Source organism: Aegilops tauschii, chromosome 2 (assembly GCF_002575655.3).
Source record: "Aegilops tauschii subsp. strangulata cultivar AL8/78 chromosome 2, Aet v6.0, whole genome shotgun sequence".
Classification (NCBI taxonomy): Eukaryota; Viridiplantae; Streptophyta; class Magnoliopsida; order Poales; family Poaceae; genus Aegilops; species Aegilops tauschii.
The window spans coordinates 70,963,694-70,972,269 of record NC_053036.3 but is presented as its reverse complement, the minus strand read 5'-3'; positions in this window follow the sequence as shown (position 1 = coordinate 70,972,269).

Genomic DNA, 8,576 nt, shown 5'->3' with positions numbered 1-8,576 from the left:
CTATGAGAAGCAGGATTTGGCAGGAGAAGCGGAAGTTGGCTATTTGGAGGAGTTGGAGAGGATCCGAACGGGGCCTAATCATACATCTGATACAAATCAATCCTTAGACCACTAATGCTTCGTTGATGCTTGTTTAATCCCACGGCTGAGCCTCACCCCGCCAATTTTCTTGGAGCCACATTACCATAACTTCCCCTAATCCCTCGCCCCCGTCCATCTCTCTCCGTATCCCCTGTTCCTCTGCCTTTCCCTGTCGGATCTCGCCTCCGTTCTCGCAATCCGTCGGGACACTGTTACTATGTCCTCTCCGACAGCGCCGCCAGAACTACATCCCCTGCGCACCGTGCTTCGAGCCAGCGTCGTCTCCGAGCAGATCATCCACCACAGCGCCCAGATCTGAACCACCTATGTGCCCCCCGCGTGACCTCTTTGATGCGCCAGCCCAACATCAGGTGGCCGTGCATGCCATCTGCACCATGTTATTTGCCTCCCTAGGTTGCCGAGAGGATCAACCAGGTCATCTTGCAGGCACCAGGTGTGTACGACTCTACCACCCATGACTTGCATCTTCAACTTAATTGAGCCTTCGATGTCTTTATTGTATCAAAGTACAAATAATACAAGCACCAGGTTCTGTAATGTTGAAGTACAAATCGACATGTTTGAATTGTAGTGTACTTTTATTCAAATGGACGTGCGATGATTTTGTGTCTGTCCACAACTTTAGTGCATGTAAGCTCACATAACTCCAATTAGGTTGATGATATTGATATGTACATTACAAATTGCAGCACCCAAATCTTGAAAATAGATGTGCTATTTTTTCCATAATAGGATGCTTCCAATATGTCACATCTATGTTGTGGTGGCAACAGATTTTGGCTTCAGATTTCATGCTTCATAGTTCTTATATATGTGCCCGTAGCTTCCTTCCCCATGTATGTTCTAATTCATGTCAGCCTTTTTTGTTCTGCCGAGGAGGTAGCCGGGAGCCGTGCCAACGCTGCAGAGGAGGTTGATGTTGCCGTTGGTTGGCTCCGGCGTCCCTTCTTCGCCAGGACGAAAGGACGATCGTCAGTCAATACGACATGCTGCATACATGTCGTACTTTTGCATCCTCAGTTTGTATATATTCTATGGGGAGCCTTGTAATTCAGTGTGTTCAGTTTTGCTTCATTTCGATGCTTCATATTGCGCCCTCATGCTTCCTAAACTTCAAATATATTATGGACGGAATGGCTATCTTCATGATTTGAGTCTGAACAACCATGTAGAAATCTTTTGTTATTCCCACTTTTAAAATTCTATGGTTCTACTATGCAGATTATGTTGGATTTGCACGATATGATGCATCCAAAATTTCATGCTTCATATGTTTGATTAGTTTGCTTCATAAGTATCATAGTTGTGTTTCTTCAACAATTTGCTTCATATGTATATATATAACACTTGTGCTTCTACAATGCTTCAGGTTGCTTCATTTCCGTGCTTCCTATTTTTAGTCAAATCCAACAACTCATGTTTCCTGAAGTTCTGCAAGGTCGACGGGAGCGGGAGAAAATGTTTTGCAGATCGTGAGCATGCCGTGGTGGTCGATGGTGGAACGACATGTGAAATGAGATTGACAATCTCAGTGGCTAGTGTTCTCGTCATCGGCTTGGAAGCAAACTAGCAAGATTCGCGCTCGGCTACCATGAGTTAAGAGTGTCGCCCCTCCATGGTGCCATCCTCGCTGCTCCCCACCCACTCTCGTGCCTCGACGACAGCATCACCTGATGACTTCTGGGTGAAATAATGGATTCCGTCAAGGCTAGGTCGGACATGGTGGATGAAGCAGAGCAAAGAGAGACGGGGATGGAACCACAACTGCTATGAAATTGCTAGTAAACGAAAAAACTACAAGCATGACATGTGAAATCATATGCAAAAAATAAAGGAAGCACGTCACTTGACAATGTTTGGAGAAAAAATTGCTATGGATTAGAAATCATAGTTTGTAATTTGTATTGTTGGAAGCATCAATTCCATATGATTGAAATAAATATGAAATAAAATTGAAGCATTGTTTGTGGTGCCTAGAAATAAGTTTTCTCCCAAGGGAAGCAAATATTACCTCGCACGTCGAAAAATAATTCTTACATTGACGCAAATATAGTTGGAAGCAAATTTTCTAAGCAATGGAAATATTTTTTGGCACATTGGAAACATAACGAATTTATTACAATATTGGATTTTCTTTTGGACAGAAGCACTAGCACAGGAAGCAAATTTTAGTAGCACCAGAAACAATTTTGCGTTCGGTAGAAGTTCCCGGAAAATAAGATGGTATAAAAAAGAGTGTAAATTAAAGGGAATTTAAATTATAAGCATGATTTTAGGAAGCTATTATGTGTAAGAAGCAACGATTTATATGGAAGCAAGATACTAGAGGGACCTACATTGAAAGCACTACTAATCAACTTGCTAAAATTCAGTGGTGGAATCACAGCTAATCAGCATTAATTAGTTTCAGTTTTGGGAACACTCAACAGAAGGAGGCTGCTTATCCAACGGGTGCATGGGATCCAATCCAAGGGCTGTCTACTGGTCTGATAGAATGCTAGGCATCAGTAGTCTGATGCCTAGCGGTTTTACCCTTTCTCTTCTAATCTCCTGCCTGAGTGCTCTCTCACATCTGGATCCAATGAAGGGCAGAACAATGTGCAACGTGGAATCGTGAGTGCCGGGGGGCAGGGCTAATTACCAGTGAATCTTTGAATTGAGGAACGAGGTTACGGGAAGCAATAACACGTACCATCTTGATCTCTCCAACTCTAGTTGATGGGAAGTGACCAGATCGATGAGAAAGGAAGGAGAGGACCATTGGGGAGTGAAAATTCGCGCCCTTGGTATCATGGCCGTGTCCTTGTAATCGGAGAGGCATCAGGCATGCGAGGGGCGGCGCTGTTCGGGAGTAGGGATTTGGGGAAGCGAATGAGTCGCGGAGCTAAAGAGACGAGAATGATGATGGTCCAATGTGGCGAACAGACGTGACTTTTGCCTGGTGGGTTTTCCATAGCACGGTTCCTTGGGCCTTTATTTTTCCCTTGTACTTTCCTTGGCCCATTCTACTTACTAGAGAAGGAATACCTGGGTTGGGGCCCCTGCGCCCCGGGGACCCAGGGCGGGCACCCCGTTTGCCCGGCCTATGGGCCGGCCCTGTAAGAGCGACGACATATTCACTGGATTTGTCTGTGTCCGTGTCAAGCACAATGTAAACAAGAGTCTCCTGCGTGAGATCAAAAGTAGAGAGCTAGGCGAAGATGAACTTTTTGTATTAATTATGAGGACCTAAAAATTAGGAAACATGATGTATAGGAGTATAAACAGTGGCGGAGGCAGGGTGCTGGCAGGGGTCTTGGCCCCCCCCCCATGCCCTCACAAGTACAGCTATATGTGCTCCTAATCCTCCATTTTTCAAACATAATTAGCAAAATTAGATGATTTGGCCCCGTCTAACATTATATAATATGTTTGGCCCCCTCTATATTGAGTTTCTGGCTCCCCATTGAGTATAAAAGAATTGAATGAGAGCTTTGAGAAATTCTTGACTTGGTCAAAATCAGGTGAACCTATTTCAATTGAACACCTCAATTGATTGTGATGCCTTTTACCCCTAGAGAGCTTTTTTTTAGAAAAGAAGGGCTTCGCACCCTTCTGATTTTCATTAACGAAAACCATGATGTTTGGAGCTACAAGGAAAAAATAAAAGAGCACAATGAACTGCTTCCAGCTCCAGCAAATCCCCGAGAGGGAAATGTTTATAGAACTAGAGGCAAGACTAAGAAACCAAACCGTCTACTACAGCAAACTTTGTTATTTAAGTTTATACATTCATCTAGGCTAGGGGCCTCAAATTCCAAAAGACAAAGACCACTGAAAGACAAGTAGACAGAAGCGAGCAAATCAGCCACCACACGGAAGAGCTTTGCTTTTTCATTCCAGCCGCACCACATTGATTCTGCACCCTCGAGAGGCTGCATAAACCTCATTTGCTACCCATTCTAGCAGTCTTGCCCCTAGCTCCAACACCTTTTTTTGTTGCTCCTTTATCTGCAAAATTGACCAATCCACCATCCAGTAGCTCATCAGTTTAATTAAAGTCATAGGACCAGAGTTTTTTTTCAAAGATGATCCCATTCCTAGATTTCCATAAAGCCTAGAATACTGTAGCAATCCCAACTAACACCCTTTTCTTATCATTCGCCCTAAATGTGTCTAACCATTCCCTGAAACATTCTTGAACTGATGATGGAGTTTTTCTCAGCCCAAATGAACATTTGATTAAACTCCACATCATAGAAGCAGCCGAACATGTGAAAAATAGATGATCAACTGGTTCATCTTTCCCACAAAACACACAGTTGCTTTGTCCTTTCCACCCCCTCTTCAATAAGGAGTCTCTAGTAAGTATACTTTTTTTGTAGACTAACCAAAGAAAAACTCTAATCTTAGCTGGGACCTTGATCTTCCACAATTTTTTTGTGGGAATCTAAGAGCAGAAGCTGACGCAAGCGCTCATATACACGCGCATACACTAACCCCTTTTAATGCACACATGCACACCCTACCCCTATGAGCACCTCCGAAAGACTGAGCCGGCATATCATCTTGAAATTTACGAAGTCACCGTAGTCACCTCGTCGTCGACGGAACGTCTCCTCCCACTGAATGCGCATCGCCGGAAATTCTGAAATAAATCTAGAAATAAATGCGAGCACCAGGATTTGAACCCTGGTGGGCTAGGGATACCACAATCCCTCTAACCATCCAACCACAGGTTGGTTATAATGCTGAATTAGTGTGTGCTGCGGTGACAAAAGAACGCCCAAATCCGAGCCCAATAAACAAGACGGTTCCAGTGCCTGAATATTTTGGCCCAGCCCAACGAACCAACAGCTTTATGTACGTTTCAGTAATTGTAATCCGACACATGACGGATTGGGTCCACCACGTTTTTTAGGGACGCTAAGGCGGCGGAGCGCGATTGCCTAGCGATCGCATCTCTACGCTAGGGTTAGGGTTCCGACCGACGGGGGTGGTGTTTTTCGGCGATCTCTAGGGGGGCGACGGCGCTCATCCTGGTCTTCGGCCAGTCAGACTGCGTTCTCGTCAAGGAGCAGTGCTAATGGCGGGGACGGCAGACAGGAAGAAAGAGGGGAAGGAGGCGGCGACCCTGGGGAAAACTGCAACGATCACATCTACCTCTGTATCGGCGGCTACGACGCCGGCACGGAAGGCGGCTGGATCTGCTAGCGGAGATTCTTCACGTTCTCCGGTTGAGAGCAAAACCCCGGACCCGACTGCGAGCCTCTCGGTGCGATTGGGAGGTATGGTTTTGATGGACAAGGAAGTTGAAGGTTTTGTCTTTGAAGATCCAGATCCGATTGTCCATAAGTATAGAAAGCGGTCGGCTGTGGGACGGGTGTGCTCACCGCGACCGATGAAGAAGGCAGTGCTGGAGAAAACTATGCCTAGAGCTTGGGGCTTGTTGCACCACGAGGCCAAATTCAGTGAGATCGGTCCCAACACCATTATGGTTCACTTTGGCAGTGAGGGCGACTGGAAGCACGTGCTTAACAACGGCCCTTGGCAGTTTAAATTTGTTGTGTTGGTTATGAAGGATTATGAGGGAGACAAAAGACCTTCTGAGATGGTTTTTGACAAGGTAGACGTCTGGGTTAGAGTGAATGATCTTCCCCCGGACAAAAGGACGGAGACGTTTGGGAGGGCTTTGGGTAACTGGCTGGGAGAGATTGTCAGAGTGGATGTTGACAAGGAGGGTTTTGTGAGAGGAAGTCAACTTAGGGTGAGGGCTAAAATATCTGTGTTCGAGCCTCTGGTCCGTGGATTTTTCCTGAAGAAATCGAAAGAGGACAAGGAGAAAACTTGGTTTGACTTCCACTATGAGAAGGTGCCTCACTTCTGCTTCGACTGTGGGCGTCTGGTTCATGCAGGTGGGATCTGTATACCACCATCTGACTCCTCTTCCCAATGGGGGGGATGGCTTAGGGCATCCTCGGGAAGAAACAACACAGGGGGCAGTGAGTGGTGCAACTAGTAGCAATCAGAGCAGGAGCGACTCTTTTAATGGGGACGCGCCCGGAATTTATTCAGAGTATCCTAGGGCGCGAGAATCGCAGACAAAGAGGAATCTGAATCCCGACTTCTCCCATTCATCCAACAATCGCACTGTTGATCGGAACAGGCAGGAAACGAACGAGGTGTGCAGTCCTGATAAGGGCAAGTTAAAGAATGCAACCCCGAAGGAGAAAGACTTAAGGGAGAATTTGGAGGCTCGGAGAGAAAAAGACCTACGCTATAAGTTAATGGAGCAGAATGAGCAGCGTCAGAGGAGAGAAGAAAGGGAAGACGAGAAGTACAGTAGAGGAAAGGACAAAGCTCAGTCTTCTTTTGTCGGGCGGCAGACTAGCGGGTCGGGCTGGGGTAACCCACTGGGGGAACCCTGTATGCATGGCTTTCATGGGAGACAAAGAGGTAGGTACGTGAAGAAGCCTAGGCAAAACTCAGTACATAGGCCACGTCAGGAGCATTATGACAAAGAGGAAAATACAAGCAAGAAGAGAGGGCCTAGACAGATGTGGGTGGCTAAAGGAGATATTGACAGGCAGGTTTCGTTTGATGTTTTCATTCGTGATATGAGGCAGAAAACAGCCTCCGTGTTTGATCGCATCTCTGAGACTCATGATGGATCGGCGGACCCCGAACTCCGGGGCCGCCGGGAGCAATGAATCTGCTAGCCTGGAACTATCGGGGCTTGGGGTTGGACTCGACAGTGGGCGAACTTCGCGACCTAGTTAGGTGTCACAACCCGGCGGTGGTTTTCTTATGTGAAACAAAGAAAAAAGGTAGAGCGATGGATAGACTTAAATGGAGTTTGGGTTTCAAGAATGGTGTGGCCGTGGATTGTGTGGGCAGGAGTGGGGGTCTGGCCCTCTGGTGGCGAGATGATATTCAAGTCACAGTTAAACCATGGTGCCAGTATTTTATTGATGCTGAGATTAGTTGTGATGGCAAAACCTCAAGAGTCACTGGATTCTATGGGGAGCTGAACACGGAGATGAGGAAGAAATCGTGGGATGCAATCAGATTCTTACATAGGCAAAAAGACCTCCCTTGGATTTGTTTGGGCGACTTCAATGAGGCATTATTCCAAACAGACCAAGTTGGGGGCAACATAAGGAGTTTTACTCGCATGGAGGATTTTAGGGACTGTTTGGCCGACTGCGGTCTTGCAGATTTGGGCTTTCCGGATATCCCTACACGTGGGATAATAAGAGGGATGGGTCTGAAAACGTCCAAGTCCGCATGGATAGGGCTACATGCAATGATGGTTTCCTGCAGATGTACCCGGAGACAGTGGTGGAACACATCATGACCGAGGAATCAGATCATCAGGCTATCCTAGTGAGAGCGCTGGAGACAGCTCCGCGCTCCTCTAGAGGAGGCGACAGACCATTCCGCTATGAGGAAGTGTGGACGAGACATGAGCAATATGAGAACATGATTGCTGAAGCGTGGGAAGCAGCGGGAAACGGGGGTCTGAGCTTGATGACGGTGTGGGACAAAATTGGTACGATGACGGGAAGCATGCAATGATGGGCTAGAGAGGTGTTTGGGTCTGTGCGACGCAAGATTGCTAAACTCAAGACACAACTTGCTGCTGCTAAGACTCGTGCACTTTCATCGGGCTGCCAAGGAGAGGTCCGAGACCTGGAGGAACAATTACGTGAGATGTTCGAGCGGGAGGAACTGTTATACAGACAACGGTCCAGAGTAGACTGGCTAATGGCCGGAGATCAGGACACGAAATACTTCCAGAACCGAGCTACTCACAGAAATAGGAAGAACACGGTCAAGGCATTGTTAAGAGCGGATGGATCACGGTGTACGACTGATGAAGATATGCGCGAGATGGCAGCAAGTTTCTATGAAAATTTGTTTACTTCTGAAGGGTCACAGGGTGCTGATATCTTATTGCAGAACATTGCACAGGTGGTGACAGAGGACATGAATGCCAAGCTGACGAGGCCGATTTCGGACGACGAGATACAAGCAGCCCTATTCCAGATGGGCCCTACAAAACGCCTGGCTCGGATGGGCTGCCCGCCCTCTTCTACCAGCGACACTGGTCGCTGGTTAGAAACGAAGTGTGCGCAGCGGTGCGAGAGTTTTTGAATGGTGCAGCCACCCCGGAAACTTTTGATGACACGGTTCTGGTTATGACCCCAAAGGTGAACTCACTGGAGTTACTTACTCAGTTTAGGCCGATAAGTCTTTGCAACGTGCTGTACAAGATTGCAACTAAGGTTCTAGCTAATAGATTGAAAGTCATTCTCCCAATTCTCATCTCGGAGGAGCAAAGTGCTTTTGTCCCCGGTCGACTTATTACAGATAATGTCTTGGTTGCATACGAGTGTGTTCATGCCATTCGTATGAGAAGAAGGAAAAATGCTTATGTGCTGTGAAGCTTGATATGCTGAAGGCATATGATAGAGTCGAGTGGGCTTTTTTGG